Here is a 17,532-nt window from a genome sequence, read left to right as displayed (position 1 = left end):
ACACACGCGAGACAGATCCGATCCGAATATAAACGCTGTTGCTTATCTTCGGTGGTCGGACGGGAACAGGTTTTTTTTTAATGTAGTTACTTTTTGGAATTTAGCGCTCCTACAAAACAGTAGGCTCTGACGCATTTCAAGAGCACATCTGTCGATTCGCAGTGTTTCGTTATTTTCAACGAGTTCCTAGCACTCTTCCTCCGCGCATTCTTGTACAAACTGAGTTCATTACTGTAATTTCGCATCTTACGTTTAATACAGTAGTTTAAAATGCTTGTGGAAGCATCTTTGTCGCACCTGAGAGTTTGTATGAAAAGAGGGCTGGCAGGTGTAGTGACATAAAATTTAAAAGAAGACAGGGAGCCAACAGCACCCGGTGTTCCCAGGCGGTCACCCATCCAAGTACTAACCGGCCCGATGTTGCTTAACTTCGGTGATCGGACGAGAACCGGTGTATTCAACATGGTATGGCCGTTGGCGTCCTTATACTGTAGTCTCACGGCACAAGAAGGCTTCGCCTCTCCTCCCAATACACGCAACCGCCATTTTCGGTGGCACATTTGACGCAAAGCACGTCCTTCCACCTCGAAGGCGACGCGCAGTGCGGCGCGCTGCCACGTGGGTCAGACGCACAACACAGCTGCTCGTTGCACCGCCTGTCATTCGTTTGGTTCGCGCGGCCTCCGACACTCGCGGGAGACGCACCTTGTTATTGTTGTCCGTCGCAGGGATTGCGCGCGGCCGGGCGGCGGGTGGACTGCGCGGGGTGTGGCAGTGTCCTGCTGGACCGAGGGAAGCGTTCTCACCTGCCTGACACGCGTCGCGCTGCCAGATATTTGCGTAATTCGCATGGTGCATTCTCGGCTGTCCCCTTCCGTCCCGACTTGTCCCGACTTTGCTCGACTGCCGCTCGCTGCCGCTCGGGTCGCGGTCCATATGACAGCACAAGCACGAGGAACATCTGCGAGATGGGCGCGGGCCGAACCGGCGTGTCCGAGGCGACGTGTGCGGCCGTTCGGAGCTACCAGAGCAGCTCTGTGCCGCGCCGTGCCGTGGAAAGGTGCGAAAACATGCACACAAGGCACAGGCTTTTCGACAAAGTATCCATCTCTCGTAGCGACGAAAGGTAAATTTTTGTTTACAAATTTGCCGTTGTGCACTGCTACAAAACAATATGCCCTGACGTATTTCACAACATTTCTGTCACTTCATACTGTTTTGTTATTTCCAGAGACTCTTTGGAAGTCTTCCTTGGCACACTCTTTTCAAACTGAGTTCCTTAATATCGTATCTTACGATAGTTTAAAATCAGTATGGAAGCATCTTTGTCACATGAGAAAGGTAGCATGAAAAAACGGCTGGCAGGGGTAGCGACAAGAAAGCAAGAAATGAAGACAGCCAGAGTTCCCAGGCGGTCGCCGATCCGAATATAAACGCTGTTGCTTATCTTCGGTGGTCGGACGGGAACAGGTTTTTTTTTAATGTAGTTACTTTTTGGAATTTAGCGCTCCTACAAAACAGTAGGCTCTGACGCATTTCAAGAGCACATCTGTCGATTCGCAGTGTTTCGTTATTTTCAACGAGTTCCTAGCACTCTTCCTCCGCGCATTCTTGTACAAACTGAGTTCATTACTGTAATTTCGCATCTTACGTTTAATACAGTAGTTTAAAATGCTTGTGGAAGCATCTTTGTCGCACCTGAGAGTTTGTATGAAAAGAGGGCTGGCAGGTGTAGTGACATAAAATTTAAAAGAAGACAGGGAGCCAACAGCACCCGGTGTTCCCAGGCGGTCACCCATCCAAGTACTAACCGGGCCCGATGTTGCTTAACTTCGGTGATCGGACGAGAACCGGTGTATTCAACATGGTATGGCCGTTGGCGTCCTTATACTGTAGTCTCACGGCACAAGAAGGCTTCGCCTCTCCTCCCAATACACGCAACCGCCATTTTCGGTGGCACATTTGACGCAAAGCACGTCCTTCCACCTCGAAGGCGACGCGCAGTGCGGCGCGCTGCCACGTGGGTCAGACGCACAACACAGCTGCTCGTTGCACCGCCTGTCATTCGTTTGGTTCGCGCGGCCTCCGACACTCGCGGGAGACGCACCTTGTTATTGTTGTCCGTCGCAGGGATTGCGCGCGGCCGGGCGGCGGGTGGACTGCGCGGGGTGTGGCAGTGTCCTGCTGGACCGAGGGAAGCGTTCTCACCTGCCTGACACGCGTCGCGCTGCCAGATATTTGCGTAATTCGCATGGTGCATTCTCGGCTGTCCCCTTCCGTCCCGACTTGTCCCGACTTTGCTCGACTGCCGCTCGCTGCCGCTCGGGTCGCGGTCCATATGACAGCACAAGCACGAGGAACATCTGCGAGATGGGCGCGGGCCGAACCGGCGTGTCCGAGGCGACGTGTGCGGCCGTTCGGAGCTACCAGAGCAGCTCTGTGCCGCGCCGTGCCGTGGAAAGGTGCGAAAACATGCACACAAGGCACAGGCTTTTCGACAAAGTATCCATCTCTCGTAGCGACGAAAGGTAAATTTTGTTTACAAATTTGCCGTTGTGCACTGCTACAAAACAATATGCCCTGACGTATTTCACAACATTTCTGTCACTTCATACTGTTTTGTTATTTCCAGAGACTCTTTGGAAGTCTTCCTTGGCACACTCTTTTCAAACTGAGTTCCTTAATATCGTATCTTACGATAGTTTAAAATCAGTATGGAAGCATCTTTGTCACATGAGAAAGGTAGCATGAAAAAACGGCTGGCAGGGGTAGCGACAAGAAAGCAAGAAATGAAGACAGCCAGAGTTCCCAGGCGGTCGCCGATCCGAATATAAACGCTGTTGCTTATCTTCGGTGGTCGGACGGGAACAGGTTTTTTTTTAATGTAGTTACTTTTTGGAATTTAGCGCTCCTACAAAACAGTAGGCTCTGACGCATTTCAAGAGCACATCTGTCGATTCGCAGTGTTTCGTTATTTTCAACGAGTTCCTAGCACTCTTCCTCCGCGCATTCTTGTACAAACTGAGTTCATTACTGTAATTTCGCATCTTACGTTTAATACAGTAGTTTAAAATGCTTGTGGAAGCATCTTTGTCGCACCTGAGAGTTTGTATGAAAAGAGGGCTGGCAGGTGTAGTGACATAAAATTTAAAAGAAGACAGGGAGCCAACAGCACCCGGTGTTCCCAGGCGGTCACCCATCCAAGTACTAACCGGGCCCGATGTTGCTTAACTTCGGTGATCGGACGAGAACCGGTGTATTCAACATGGTATGGCCGTTGGCGTCCTTACACTGTAGTCTCACGGCACAAGAAGGCTTCGCCTCTCCTCCCAATACACGCAACCGCCATTTTCGGTGGCACATTTGACGCAAAGCACGTCCTTCCACCTCGAAGGCGACGCGCAGTGCGGCGCGCTGCCACGTGGGTCAGACGCACAACACAGCTGCTCGTTGCACCGCCTGTCATTCGTTTGGTTCGCGCGGCCTCCGACACTCGCGGGAGACGCACCTTGTTATTGTTGTCCGTCGCAGGGATTGCGCGCGGCCGGGCGGCGGGTGGACTGCGCGGGGTGTGGCGGTGTCCTGCTGGACCGAGGGAAGCGTTCTCACCTGCCTGACACGCGTCGCGCTGCCAGATATTTGCGTAATTCGCATGGTGCATTCTCGGCTGTCCCCTTCCGTCCCGACTTGTCCCGACTTTGCTCGACTGCCGCTCGCTGCCGCTCGGGTCGCGGTCCATATGACAGCACAAGCACGAGGAACATCTGCGAGATGGGCGCGGGCCGAACCGGCGTGTCCGAGGCGACGTGTGCGGCCGTTCGGAGCTACCAGAGCAGCTCTGTGCCGCGCCGTGCCGTGGAAAGGTGCGAAAACATGCACACAAGGCACAGGCTTTTCGACAAAGTATCCATCTCTCGTAGCGACGAAAGGTAAATTTTTGTTTACAAATTTGCCGTTGTGCACTGCTACAAAACAATATGCCCTGACGTATTTCACAACATTTCTGTCACTTCATACTGTTTTGTTATTTCCAGAGACTCTTTGGAAGTCTTCCTTGGCACACTCTTTTCAAACTGAGTTCCTTAATATCGTATCTTACGATAGTTTAAAATCAGTATGGAAGCATCTTTGTCACATGAGAAAGGTAGCATGAAAAAACGGCTGGCAGGGGTAGCGACAAGAAAGCAAGAAATGAAGACAGCCAGAGTTCCCAGGCGGTCGCCGATCCGAATATAAACGCTGTTGCTTATCTTCGGTGGTCGGACGGGAACAGGTTTTTTTTTAATGTAGTTACTTTTTGGAATTTAGCGCTCCTACAAAACAGTAGGCTCTGACGCATTTCAAGAGCACATCTGTCGATTCGCAGTGTTTCGTTATTTTCAACGAGTTCCTAGCACTCTTCCTCCGCGCATTCTTGTACAAACTGAGTTCATTACTGTAATTTCGCATCTTACGTTTAATACAGTAGTTTAAAATGCTTGTGGAAGCATCTTTGTCGCACCTGAGAGTTTGTATGAAAAGAGGGCTGGCAGGTGTAGTGACATAAAATTTAAAAGAAGACAGGGAGCCAACAGCACCCGGTGTTCCCAGGCGGTCACCCATCCAAGTACTAACCGGGCCCGATGTTGCTTAACTTCGGTGATCGGACGAGAACCGGTGTATTCAACATGGTATGGCCGTTGGCGTCCTTATACTGTAGTCTCACGGCACAAGAAGGCTTCGCCTCTCCTCCCAATACACGCAACCGCCATTTTCGGTGGCACATTTGACGCAAAGCACGTCCTTCCACCTCGAAGGCGACGCGCAGTGCGGCGCGCTGCCACGTGGGTCAGACGCACAACACAGCTGCTCGTTGCACCGCCTGTCATTCGTTTGGTTCGCGCGGCCTCCGACACTCGCGGGAGACGCACCTTGTTATTGTTGTCCGTCGCAGGGATTGCGCGCGGCCGTTCGGCGGGTGGACTGCGCGGGGTGTGGCGGTGTCCTGCTGGACCGAGGGAAGCGTTCTCACCTGCCTGACACGCGTCGCGCTGCCAGATATTTGCGTAATTCGCATGGTGCATTCTCGGCTGTCCCCTTCCGTCCCGACTTGTCCCGACTTTGCTCGACTGCCGCTCGCTGCCGCTCGGGTCGCGGTCCATATGACAGCACAAGCACGAGGAACATCTGCGAGATGGGCGCGGGCCGAACCGGCGTGTCCGAGGCGACGTGTGCGGCCGTTCGGAGCTACCAGAGCAGCTCTGTGCCGCGCCGTGCCGTGGAAAGGTGCGAAAACATGCACACAAGGCACAGGCTTTTCGACAAAGTATCCATCTCTCGTAGCGACGAAAGGTAAATTTTTGTTTACAAATTTGCCGTTGTGCACTGCTACAAAACAATATGCCCTGACGTATTTCACAACATTTCTGTCACTTCATACTGTTTTGTTATTTCCAGAGACTCTTTGGAAGTCTTCCTTGGCACACTCTTTTCAAACTGAGTTCCTTAATATCGTATCTTACGATAGTTTAAAATCAGTATGGAAGCATCTTTGTCACATGAGAAAGGTAGCATGAAAAAACGGCTGGCAGGGGGTAGCGACAAGAAAGCAAGAAATGAAGACAGCCAGAGTTCCCAGGCGGTCGCCGATCCGAATATAAACGCTGTTGCTTATCTTCGGTGGTCGGACGGGAACAGGTTTTTTTTTAATGTAGTTACTTTTTGGAATTTAGCGCTCCTACAAAACAGTAGGCTCTGACGCATTTCAAGAGCACATCTGTCGATTCGCAGTGTTTCGTTATTTTCAACGAGTTCCTAGCACTCTTCCTCCGCGCATTCTTGTACAAACTGAGTTCATTACTGTAATTTCGCATCTTACGTTTAATACAGTAGTTTAAAATGCTTGTGGAAGCATCTTTGTCGCACCTGAGAGTTTGTATGAAAAGAGGGCTGGCAGGTGTAGTGACATAAAATTTAAAAGAAGACAGGGAGCCAACAGCACCCGGTGTTCCCAGGCGGTCACCCATCCAAGTACTAACCGGGCCCGATGTTGCTTAACTTCGGTGATCGGACGAGAACCGGTGTATTCAACATGGTATGGCCGTTGGCGTCCTTATACTGTAGTCTCACGGCACAAGAAGGCTTCGCCTCTCCTCCCAATACACGCAACCGCCATTTTCGGTGGCACATTTGACGCAAAGCACGTCCTTCCACCTCGAAGGCGACGCGCAGTGCGGCGCGCTGCCACGTGGGTCAGACGCACAACACAGCTGCTCGTTGCACCGCCTGTCATTCGTTTGGTTCGCGCGGCCTCCGACACTCGCGGGAGACGCACCTTGTTATTGTTGTCCGTCGCAGGGATTGCGCGCGGCCGGGCGGCGGGTGGACTGCGCGGGGTGTGGCAGTGTCCTGCTGGACCGAGGGAAGCGTTCTCACCTGCCTGACACGCGTCGCGCTGCCAGATATTTGCGTAATTCGCATGGTGCATTCTCGGCTGTCCCCTTCCGTCCCGACTTGTCCCGACTTTGCTCGACTGCCGCTCGCTGCCGCTCGGGTCGCGGTCCATATGACAGCACAAGCACGAGGAACATCTGCGAGATGGGCGCGGGCCGAACCGGCGTGTCCGAGGCGACGTGTGCGGCCGTTCGGAGCTACCAGAGCAGCTCTGTGCCGCGCCGTGCCGTGGAAAGGTGCGAAAACATGCACACAAGGCACAGGCTTTTCGACAAAGTATCCATCTCTCGTAGCGACGAAAGGTAAATTTTTGTTTACAAATTTGCCGTTGTGCACTGCTACAAAACAATATGCCCTGACGTATTTCACAACATTTCTGTCACTTCATACTGTTTTGTTATTTCCAGAGACTCTTTGGAAGTCTTCCTTGGCACACTCTTTTCAAACTGAGTTCCTTAATATCGTATCTTACGATAGTTTAAAATCAGTATGGAAGCATCTTTGTCACATGAGAAAGGTAGCATGAAAAAACGGCTGGCAGGGGTAGCGACAAGAAAGCAAGAAATGAAGACAGCCAGAGTTCCCAGGCGGTCGCCGATCCGAATATAAACGCTGTTGCTTATCTTCGGTGGTCGGACGGGAACAGGTTTTTTTTTAATGTAGTTACTTTTTGGAATTTAGCGCTCCTACAAAACAGTAGGCTCTGACGCATTTCAAGAGCACATCTGTCGATTCGCAGTGTTTCGTTATTTTCAACGAGTTCCTAGCACTCTTCCTCCGCGCATTCTTGTACAAACTGAGTTCATTACTGTAATTTCGCATCTTACGTTTAATACAGTAGTTTAAAATGCTTGTGGAAGCATCTTTGTCGCACCTGAGAGTTTGTATGAAAAGAGGGCTGGCAGGTGTAGTGACATAAAATTTAAAAGAAGACAGGGAGCCAACAGCACCCGGTGTTCCCAGGCGGTCACCCATCCAAGTACTAACCGGGCCCGATGTTGCTTAACTTCGGTGATCGGACGAGAACCGGTGTATTCAACATGGTATGGCCGTTGGCGTCCTTATACTGTAGTCTCACGGCACAAGAAGGCTTCGCCTCTCCTCCCAATACACGCAACCGCCATTTTCGGTGGCACATTTGACGCAAAGCACGTCCTTCCACCTCGAAGGCGACGCGCAGTGCGGCGCGCTGCCACGTGGGTCAGACGCACAACACAGCTGCTCGTTGCACCGCCTGTCATTCGTTTGGTTCGCGCGGCCTCCGACACTCGCGGGAGACGCACCTTGTTATTGTTGTCCGTCGCAGGGATTGCGCGCGGCCGGGCGGCGGGTGGACTGCGCGGGGTGTGGCAGTGTCCTGCTGGACCGAGGGAAGCGTTCTCACCTGCCTGACACGCGTCGCGCTGCCAGATATTTGCGTAATTCGCATGGTGCATTCTCGGCTGTCCCCTTCCGTCCCGACTTGTCCCGACTTTGCTCGACTGCCGCTCGCTGCCGCTCGGGTCGCGGTCCATATGACAGCACAAGCACGAGGAACATCTGCGAGATGGGCGCGGGCCGAACCGGCGTGTCCGAGGCGACGTGTGCGGCCGTTCGGAGCTACCAGAGCAGCTCTGTGCCGCGCCGTGCCGTGGAAAGGTGCGAAAACATGCACACAAGGCACAGGCTTTTCGACAAAGTATCCATCTCTCGTAGCGACGAAAGGTAAATTTTTGTTTACAAATTTGCCGTTGTGCACTGCTACAAAACAATATGCCCTGACGTATTTCACAACATTTCTGTCACTTCATACTGTTTTGTTATTTCCAGAGACTCTTTGGAAGTCTTCCTTGGCACACTCTTTTCAAACTGAGTTCCTTAATATCGTATCTTACGATAGTTTAAAATCAGTATGGAAGCATCTTTGTCACATGAGAAAGGTAGCATGAAAAAACGGCTGGCAGGGGTAGCGACAAGAAAGCAAGAAATGAAGACAGCCAGAGTTCCCAGGCGGTCGCCGATCCGAATATAAACGCTGTTGCTTATCTTCGGTGGTCGGACGGGAACAGGTTTTTTTTTAATGTAGTTACTTTTTGGAATTTAGCGCTCCTACAAAACAGTAGGCTCTGACGCATTTCAAGAGCACATCTGTCGATTCGCAGTGTTTCGTTATTTTCAACGAGTTCCTAGCACTCTTCCTCCGCGCATTCTTGTACAAACTGAGTTCATTACTGTAATTTCGCATCTTACGTTTAATACAGTAGTTTAAAATGCTTGTGGAAGCATCTTTGTCGCACCTGAGAGTTTGTATGAAAAGAGGGCTGGCAGGTGTAGTGACATAAAATTTAAAAGAAGACAGGGAGCCAACAGCACCCGGTGTTCCCAGGCGGTCACCCATCCAAGTACTAACCGGGCCCGATGTTGCTTAACTTCGGTGATCGGACGAGAACCGGTGTATTCAACATGGTATGGCCGTTGGCGTCCTTATACTGTAGTCTCACGGCACAAGAAGGCTTCGCCTCTCCTCCCAATACACGCAACCGCCATTTTCGGTGGCACATTTGACGCAAAGCACGTCCTTCCACCTCGAAGGCGACGCGCAGTGCGGCGCGCTGCCACGTGGGTCAGACGCACAACACAGCTGCTCGTTGCACCGCCTGTCATTCGTTTGGTTCGCGCGGCCTCCGACACTCGCGGGAGACGCACCTTGTTATTGTTGTCCGTCGCAGGGATTGCGCGCGGCCGTTCGGCGGGTGGACTGCGCGGGGTGTGGCGGTGTCCTGCTGGACCGAGGGAAGCGTTCTCACCTGCCTGACACGCGTCGCGCTGCCAGATATTTGCGTAATTCGCATGGTGCATTCTCGGCTGTCCCCTTCCGTCCCGACTTGTCCCGACTTTGCTCGACTGCCGCTCGCTGCCGCTCGGGTCGCGGTCCATATGACAGCACAAGCACGAGGAACATCTGCGAGATGGGCGCGGGCCGAACCGGCGTGTCCGAGGCGACGTGTGCGGCCGTTCGGAGCTACCAGAGCAGCTCTGTGCCGCGCCGTGCCGTGGAAAGGTGCGAAAACATGCACACAAGGCACAGGCTTTTCGACAAAGTATCCATCTCTCGTAGCGACGAAAGGTAAATTTTTGTTTACAAATTTGCCGTTGTGCACTGCTACAAAACAATATGCCCTGACGTATTTCACAACATTTCTGTCACTTCATACTGTTTTGTTATTTCCAGAGACTCTTTGGAAGTCTTCCTTGGCACACTCTTTTCAAACTGAGTTCCTTAATATCGTATCTTACGATAGTTTAAAATCAGTATGGAAGCATCTTTGTCACATGAGAAAGGTAGCATGAAAAAACGGCTGGCAGGGGTAGCGACAAGAAAGCAAGAAATGAAGACAGCCAGAGTTCCCAGGCGGTCGCCGATCCGAATATAAACGCTGTTGCTTATCTTCGGTGGTCGGACGGGAACAGGTTTTTTTTTAATGTAGTTACTTTTTGGAATTTAGCGCTCCTACAAAACAGTAGGCTCTGACGCATTTCAAGAGCACATCTGTCGATTCGCAGTGTTTCGTTATTTTCAACGAGTTCCTAGCACTCTTCCTCCGCGCATTCTTGTACAAACTGAGTTCATTACTGTAATTTCGCATCTTACGTTTAATACAGTAGTTTAAAATGCTTGTGGAAGCATCTTTGTCGCACCTGAGAGTTTGTATGAAAAGAGGGCTGGCAGGTGTAGTGACATAAAATTTAAAAGAAGACAGGGAGCCAACAGCACCCGGTGTTCCCAGGCGGTCACCCATCCAAGTACTAACCGGGCCCGATGTTGCTTAACTTCGGTGATCGGACGAGAACCGGTGTATTCAACATGGTATGGCCGTTGGCGTCCTTATACTGTAGTCTCACGGCACAAGAAGGCTTCGCCTCTCCTCCCAATACACGCAACCGCCATTTTCGGTGGCACATTTGACGCAAAGCACGTCCTTCCACCTCGAAGGCGACGCGCAGTGCGGCGCGCTGCCACGTGGGTCAGACGCACAACACAGCTGCTCGTTGCACCGCCTGTCATTCGTTTGGTTCGCGCGGCCTCCGACACTCGCGGGAGACGCACCTTGTTATTGTTGTCCGTCGCAGGGATTGCGCGCGGCCGTTCGGCGGGTGGACTGCGCGGGGTGTGGCGGTGTCCTGCTGGACCGAGGGAAGCGTTCTCACCTGCCTGACACGCGTCGCGCTGCCAGATATTTGCGTAATTCGCATGGTGCATTCTCGGCTGTCCCCTTCCGTCCCGACTTGTCCCGACTTTGCTCGACTGCCGCTCGCTGCCGCTCGGGTCGCGGTCCATATGACAGCACAAGCACGAGGAACATCTGCGAGATGGGCGCGGGCCGAACCGGCGTGTCCGAGGCGACGTGTGCGGCCGTTCGGAGCTACCAGAGCAGCTCTGTGCCGCGCCGTGCCGTGGAAAGGTGCGAAAACATGCACACAAGGCACAGGCTTTTCGACAAAGTATCCATCTCTCGTAGCGACGAAAGGTAAATTTTTGTTTACAAATTTGCCGTTGTGCACTGCTACAAAACAATATGCCCTGACGTATTTCACAACATTTCTGTCACTTCATACTGTTTTGTTATTTCCAGAGACTCTTTGGAAGTCTTCCTTGGCACACTCTTTTCAAACTGAGTTCCTTAATATCGTATCTTACGATAGTTTAAAATCAGTATGGAAGCATCTTTGTCACATGAGAAAGGTAGCATGAAAAAACGGCTGGCAGGGGTAGCGACAAGAAAGCAAGAAATGAAGACAGCCAGAGTTCCCAGGCGGTCGCCGATCCGAATATAAACGCTGTTGCTTATCTTCGGTGGTCGGACGGGAACAGGTTTTTTTTTAATGTAGTTACTTTTTGGAATTTAGCGCTCCTACAAAACAGTAGGCTCTGACGCATTTCAAGAGCACATCTGTCGATTCGCAGTGTTTCGTTATTTTCAACGAGTTCCTAGCACTCTTCCTCCGCGCATTCTTGTACAAACTGAGTTCATTACTGTAATTTCGCATCTTACGTTTAATACAGTAGTTTAAAATGCTTGTGGAAGCATCTTTGTCGCACCTGAGAGTTTGTATGAAAAGAGGGCTGGCAGGTGTAGTGACATAAAATTTAAAAGAAGACAGGGAGCCAACAGCACCCGGTGTTCCCAGGCGGTCACCCATCCAAGTACTAACCGGGCCCGATGTTGCTTAACTTCGGTGATCGGACGAGAACCGGTGTATTCAACATGGTATGGCCGTTGGCGTCCTTATACTGTAGTCTCACGGCACAAGAAGGCTTCGCCTCTCCTCCCAATACACGCAACCGCCATTTTCGGTGGCACATTTGACGCAAAGCACGTCCTTCCACCTCGAAGGCGACGCGCAGTGCGGCGCGCTGCCACGTGGGTCAGACGCACAACACAGCTGCTCGTTGCACCGCCTGTCATTCGTTTGGTTCGCGCGGCCTCCGACACTCGCGGGAGACGCACCTTGTTATTGTTGTCCGTCGCAGGGATTGCGCGCGGCCGTTCGGCGGGTGGACTGCGCGGGGTGTGGCGGTGTCCTGCTGGACCGAGGGAAGCGTTCTCACCTGCCTGACACGCGTCGCGCTGCCAGATATTTGCGTAATTCGCATGGTGCATTCTCGGCTGTCCCCTTCCGTCCCGACTTGTCCCGACTTTGCTCGACTGCCGCTCGCTGCCGCTCGGGTCGCGGTCCATATGACAGCACAAGCACGAGGAACATCTGCGAGATGGGCGCGGGCCGAACCGGCGTGTCCGAGGCGACGTGTGCGGCCGTTCGGAGCTACCAGAGCAGCTCTGTGCCGCGCCGTGCCGTGGAAAGGTGCGAAAACATGCACACAAGGCACAGGCTTTTCGACAAAGTATCCATCTCTCGTAGCGACGAAAGGTAAATTTTTGTTTACAAATTTGCCGTTGTGCACTGCTACAAAACAATATGCCCTGACGTATTTCACAACATTTCTGTCACTTCATACTGTTTTGTTATTTCCAGAGACTCTTTGGAAGTCTTCCTTGGCACACTCTTTTCAAACTGAGTTCCTTAATATCGTATCTTACGATAGTTTAAAATCAGTATGGAAGCATCTTTGTCACATGAGAAAGGTAGCATGAAAAAACGGCTGGCAGGGGTAGCGACAAGAAAGCAAGAAATGAAGACAGCCAGAGTTCCCAGGCGGTCGCCGATCCGAATATAAACGCTGTTGCTTATCTTCGGTGGTCGGACGGGAACAGGTTTTTTTTTAATGTAGTTACTTTTTGGAATTTAGCGCTCCTACAAAACAGTAGGCTCTGACGCATTTCAAGAGCACATCTGTCGATTCGCAGTGTTTCGTTATTTTCAACGAGTTCCTAGCACTCTTCCTCCGCGCATTCTTGTACAAACTGAGTTCATTACTGTAATTTCGCATCTTACGTTTAATACAGTAGTTTAAAATGCTTGTGGAAGCATCTTTGTCGCACCTGAGAGTTTGTATGAAAAGAGGGCTGGCAGGTGTAGTGACATAAAATTTAAAAGAAGACAGGGAGCCAACAGCACCCGGTGTTCCCAGGCGGTCACCCATCCAAGTACTAACCGGGCCCGATGTTGCTTAACTTCGGTGATCGGACGAGAACCGGTGTATTCAACATGGTATGGCCGTTGGCGTCCTTATACTGTAGTCTCACGGCACAAGAAGGCTTCGCCTCTCCTCCCAATACACGCAACCGCCATTTTCGGTGGCACATTTGACGCAAAGCACGTCCTTCCACCTCGAAGGCGACGCGCAGTGCGGCGCGCTGCCACGTGGGTCAGACGCACAACACAGCTGCTCGTTGCACCGCCTGTCATTCGTTTGGTTCGCGCGGCCTCCGACACTCGCGGGAGACGCACCTTGTTATTGTTGTCCGTCGCAGGGATTGCGCGCGGCCGGGCGGCGGGTGGACTGCGCGGGGTGTGGCAGTGTCCTGCTGGACCGAGGGAAGCGTTCTCACCTGCCTGACACGCGTCGCGCTGCCAGATATTTGCGTAATTCGCATGGTGCATTCTCGGCTGTCCCCTTCCGTCCCGACTTGTCCCGACTTTGCTCGACTGCCGCTCGCTGCCGCTCGGGTCGCGGTCCATATGACAGCACAAGCACGAGGAACATCTGCGAGATGGGCGCGGGCCGAACCGGCGTGTCCGAGGCGACGTGTGCGGCCGTTCGGAGCTACCAGAGCAGCTCTGTGCCGCGCCGTGCCGTGGAAAGGTGCGAAAACATGCACACAAGGCACAGGCTTTTCGACAAAGTATCCATCTCTCGTAGCGACGAAAGGTAAATTTTTGTTTACAAATTTGCCGTTGTGCACTGCTACAAAACAATATGCCCTGACGTATTTCACAACATTTCTGTCACTTCATACTGTTTTGTTATTTCCAGAGACTCTTTGGAAGTCTTCCTTGGCACACTCTTTTCAAACTGAGTTCCTTAATATCGTATCTTACGATAGTTTAAAATCAGTATGGAAGCATCTTTGTCACATGAGAAAGGTAGCATGAAAAAACGGCTGGCAGGGGTAGCGACAAGAAAGCAAGAAATGAAGACAGCCAGAGTTCCCAGGCGGTCGCCGATCCGAATATAAACGCTGTTGCTTATCTTCGGTGGTCGGACGGGAACAGGTTTTTTTTTAATGTAGTTACTTTTTGGAATTTAGCGCTCCTACAAAACAGTAGGCTCTGACGCATTTCAAGAGCACATCTGTCGATTCGCAGTGTTTCGTTATTTTCAACGAGTTCCTAGCACTCTTCCTCCGCGCATTCTTGTACAAACTGAGTTCATTACTGTAATTTCGCATCTTACGTTTAATACAGTAGTTTAAAATGCTTGTGGAAGCATCTTTGTCGCACCTGAGAGTTTGTATGAAAAGAGGGCTGGCAGGTGTAGTGACATAAAATTTAAAAGAAGACAGGGAGCCAACAGCACCCGGTGTTCCCAGGCGGTCACCCATCCAAGTACTAACCGGGCCCGATGTTGCTTAACTTCGGTGATCGGACGAGAACCGGTGTATTCAACATGGTATGGCCGTTGGCGTCCTTATACTGTAGTCTCACGGCACAAGAAGGCTTCGCCTCTCCTCCCAATACACGCAACCGCCATTTTCGGTGGCACATTTGACGCAAAGCACGTCCTTCCACCTCGAAGGCGACGCGCAGTGCGGCGCGCTGCCACGTGGGTCAGACGCACAACACAGCTGCTCGTTGCACCGCCTGTCATTCGTTTGGTTCGCGCGGCCTCCGACACTCGCGGGAGACGCACCTTGTTATTGTTGTCCGTCGCAGGGATTGCGCGCGGCCGTTCGGCGGGTGGACTGCGCGGGGTGTGGCGGTGTCCTGCTGGACCGAGGGAAGCGTTCTCACCTGCCTGACACGCGTCGCGCTGCCAGATATTTGCGTAATTCGCATGGTGCATTCTCGGCTGTCCCCTTCCGTCCCGACTTGTCCCGACTTTGCTCGACTGCCGCTCGCTGCCGCTCGGGTCGCGGTCCATATGACAGCACAAGCACGAGGAACATCTGCGAGATGGGCGCGGGCCGAACCGGCGTGTCCGAGGCGACGTGTGCGGCCGTTCGGAGCTACCAGAGCAGCTCTGTGCCGCGCCGTGCCGTGGAAAGGTGCGAAAACATGCACACAAGGCACAGGCTTTTCGACAAAGTATCCATCTCTCGTAGCGACGAAAGGTAAATTTTTGTTTACAAATTTGCCGTTGTGCACTGCTACAAAACAATATGCCCTGACGTATTTCACAACATTTCTGTCACTTCATACTGTTTTGTTATTTCCAGAGACTCTTTGGAAGTCTTCCTTGGCACACTCTTTTCAAACTGAGTTCCTTAATATCGTATCTTACGATAGTTTAAAATCAGTATGGAAGCATCTTTGTCACATGAGAAAGGTAGCATGAAAAAACGGCTGGCAGGGGTAGCGACAAGAAAGCAAGAAATGAAGACAGCCAGAGTTCCCAGGCGGTCGCCGATCCGAATATAAACGCTGTTGCTTATCTTCGGTGGTCGGACGGGAACAGGTTTTTTTTTAATGTAGTTACTTTTTGGAATTTAGCGCTCCTACAAAACAGTAGGCTCTGACGCATTTCAAGAGCACATCTGTCGATTCGCAGTGTTTCGTTATTTTCAACGAGTTCCTAGCACTCTTCCTCCGCGCATTCTTGTACAAACTGAGTTCATTACTGTAATTTCGCATCTTACGTTTAATACAGTAGTTTAAAATGCTTGTGGAAGCATCTTTGTCGCACCTGAGAGTTTGTATGAAAAGAGGGCTGGCAGGTGTAGTGACATAAAATTTAAAAGAAGACAGGGAGCCAACAGCACCCGGTGTTCCCAGGCGGTCACCCATCCAAGTACTAACCGGGCCCGATGTTGCTTAACTTCGGTGATCGGACGAGAACCGGTGTATTCAACATGGTATGGCCGTTGGCGTCCTTATACTGTAGTCTCACGGCACAAGAAGGCTTCGCCTCTCCTCCCAATACACGCAACCGCCATTTTCGGTGGCACATTTGACGCAAAGCACGTCCTTCCACCTCGAAGGCGACGCGCAGTGCGGCGCGCTGCCACGTGGGTCAGACGCACAACACAGCTGCTCGTTGCACCGCCTGTCATTCGTTTGGTTCGCGCGGCCTCCGACACTCGCGGGAGACGCACCTTGTTATTGTTGTCCGTCGCAGGGATTGCGCGCGGCCGTTCGGCGGGTGGACTGCGCGGGGTGTGGCGGTGTCCTGCTGGACCGAGGGAAGCGTTCTCACCTGCCTGACACGCGTCGCGCTGCCAGATATTTGCGTAATTCGCATGGTGCATTCTCGACTGTCCCCTTCCGTCCCGACTTGTCCCGACTTTGCTCGACTGCCGCTCGCTGCCGCTCGGGTCGCGGTCCATATGACAGCACAAGCACGAGGAACATCTGCGAGATGGGCGCGGGCCGAACCGGCGTGTCCGAGGCGACGTGTGCGGCCGTTCGGAGCTACCAGAGCAGCTCTGTGCCGCGCCGTGCCGTGGAAAGGTGCGAAAACATGCACACAAGGCACAGGCTTTTCGACAAAGTATCCATCTCTCGTAGCGACGAAAGGTAAATTTTTGTTTACAAATTTGCCGTTGTGCACTGCTACAAAACAATATGCCCTGACGTATTTCACAACATTTCTGTCACTTCATACTGTTTTGTTATTTCCAGAGACTCTTTGGAAGTCTTCCTTGGCACACTCTTTTCAAACTGAGTTCCTTAATATCGTATCTTACGATAGTTTAAAATCAGTATGGAAGCATCTTTGTCACATGAGAAAGGTAGCATGAAAAAACGGCTGGCAGGGGTAGCGACAAGAAAGCAAGAAATGAAGACAGCCAGAGTTCCCAGGCGGTCGCCGATCCGAATATAAACGCTGTTGCTTATCTTCGGTGGTCGGACGGGAACAGGTTTTTTTTTAATGTAGTTACTTTTTGGAATTTAGCGCTCCTACAAAACAGTAGGCTCTGACGCATTTCAAGAGCACATCTGTCGATTCGCAGTGTTTCGTTATTTTCAACGAGTTCCTAGCACTCTTCCTCCGCGCATTCTTGTACAAACTGAGTTCATTACTGTAATTTCGCATCTTACGTTTAATACAGTAGTTTAAAATGCTTGTGGAAGCATCTTTGTCGCACCTGAGAGTTTGTATGAAAAGAGGGCTGGCAGGTGTAGTGACATAAAATTTAAAAGAAGACAGGGAGCCAACAGCACCCGGTGTTCCCAGGCGGTCACCCATCCAAGTACTAACCGGGCCCGATGTTGCTTAACTTCGGTGATCGGACGAGAACCGGTGTATTCAACATGGTATGGCCGTTGGCGTCCTTATACTGTAGTCTCACGGCACAAGAAGGCTTCGCCTCTCCTCCCAATACACGCAACCGCCATTTTCGGTGGCACATTTGACGCAAAGCACGTCCTTCCACCTCGAAGGCGACGCGCAGTGCGGCGCGCTGCCACGTGGGTCAGACGCACAACACAGCTGCTCGTTGCACCGCCTGTCATTCGTTTGGTTCGCGCGGCCTCCGACACTCGCGGGAGACGCACCTT

At 51.9% G+C, this 17,532-nt stretch overlaps 13 non-coding genes across 13 annotated transcripts; all 13 read right to left on the bottom strand.

The window, feature by feature from the left end:
• Positions 1-361: 361 nt before the first annotated feature.
• LOC126320275 (5S ribosomal RNA) lies at positions 362-479 on the bottom strand. The gene has a single exon (XR_007558011.1). It is a non-coding gene; the product is annotated as a 5S ribosomal RNA (ribosomal RNA).
• Positions 480-1,762: 1,283 nt separating this feature from the next.
• On the bottom strand, positions 1,763-1,881 carry LOC126320274 (5S ribosomal RNA). Its single transcript, XR_007558010.1, has one exon. It is a non-coding gene; the product is annotated as a 5S ribosomal RNA (ribosomal RNA).
• Positions 1,882-3,163: 1,282 nt separating this feature from the next.
• On the bottom strand, positions 3,164-3,282 carry LOC126320273 (5S ribosomal RNA). The gene has a single exon (XR_007558009.1). It is a non-coding gene; the product is annotated as a 5S ribosomal RNA (ribosomal RNA).
• A 1,283-nt stretch (positions 3,283-4,565) lies between these two features.
• LOC126320272 (5S ribosomal RNA) lies at positions 4,566-4,684 on the bottom strand. The gene has a single exon (XR_007558008.1). It is a non-coding gene; the product is annotated as a 5S ribosomal RNA (ribosomal RNA).
• Positions 4,685-5,968: 1,284 nt separating this feature from the next.
• On the bottom strand, positions 5,969-6,087 carry LOC126320271 (5S ribosomal RNA). Its single transcript, XR_007558007.1, has one exon. It is a non-coding gene; the product is annotated as a 5S ribosomal RNA (ribosomal RNA).
• A 1,283-nt stretch (positions 6,088-7,370) lies between these two features.
• LOC126320269 (5S ribosomal RNA) lies at positions 7,371-7,489 on the bottom strand. Its single transcript, XR_007558005.1, has one exon. It is a non-coding gene; the product is annotated as a 5S ribosomal RNA (ribosomal RNA).
• A 1,283-nt stretch (positions 7,490-8,772) lies between these two features.
• On the bottom strand, positions 8,773-8,891 carry LOC126320268 (5S ribosomal RNA). Its single transcript, XR_007558004.1, has one exon. It is a non-coding gene; the product is annotated as a 5S ribosomal RNA (ribosomal RNA).
• A 1,283-nt stretch (positions 8,892-10,174) lies between these two features.
• On the bottom strand, positions 10,175-10,293 carry LOC126320267 (5S ribosomal RNA). Its single transcript, XR_007558003.1, has one exon. It is a non-coding gene; the product is annotated as a 5S ribosomal RNA (ribosomal RNA).
• Positions 10,294-11,576: 1,283 nt separating this feature from the next.
• Positions 11,577-11,695, bottom strand: LOC126320266 (5S ribosomal RNA). The gene has a single exon (XR_007558002.1). It is a non-coding gene; the product is annotated as a 5S ribosomal RNA (ribosomal RNA).
• A 1,283-nt stretch (positions 11,696-12,978) lies between these two features.
• Positions 12,979-13,097, bottom strand: LOC126320265 (5S ribosomal RNA). Its single transcript, XR_007558001.1, has one exon. It is a non-coding gene; the product is annotated as a 5S ribosomal RNA (ribosomal RNA).
• A 1,283-nt stretch (positions 13,098-14,380) lies between these two features.
• Positions 14,381-14,499, bottom strand: LOC126320264 (5S ribosomal RNA). Its single transcript, XR_007558000.1, has one exon. It is a non-coding gene; the product is annotated as a 5S ribosomal RNA (ribosomal RNA).
• Positions 14,500-15,782: 1,283 nt separating this feature from the next.
• LOC126320263 (5S ribosomal RNA) lies at positions 15,783-15,901 on the bottom strand. The gene has a single exon (XR_007557999.1). It is a non-coding gene; the product is annotated as a 5S ribosomal RNA (ribosomal RNA).
• A 1,283-nt stretch (positions 15,902-17,184) lies between these two features.
• LOC126320262 (5S ribosomal RNA) lies at positions 17,185-17,303 on the bottom strand. Its single transcript, XR_007557998.1, has one exon. It is a non-coding gene; the product is annotated as a 5S ribosomal RNA (ribosomal RNA).
• Between the last annotated feature and the right edge of the window lie 229 nt (positions 17,304-17,532).

Source organism: Schistocerca gregaria, unplaced genomic scaffold (assembly GCF_023897955.1).
Source record: "Schistocerca gregaria isolate iqSchGreg1 unplaced genomic scaffold, iqSchGreg1.2 ptg000712l, whole genome shotgun sequence".
NCBI lineage: Eukaryota > Metazoa > Arthropoda > Insecta > Orthoptera > Acrididae > Schistocerca > Schistocerca gregaria.
Note: the sequence above shows the minus strand (reverse complement) of the source record. Positions and strands in the feature narration are given on the sequence as shown.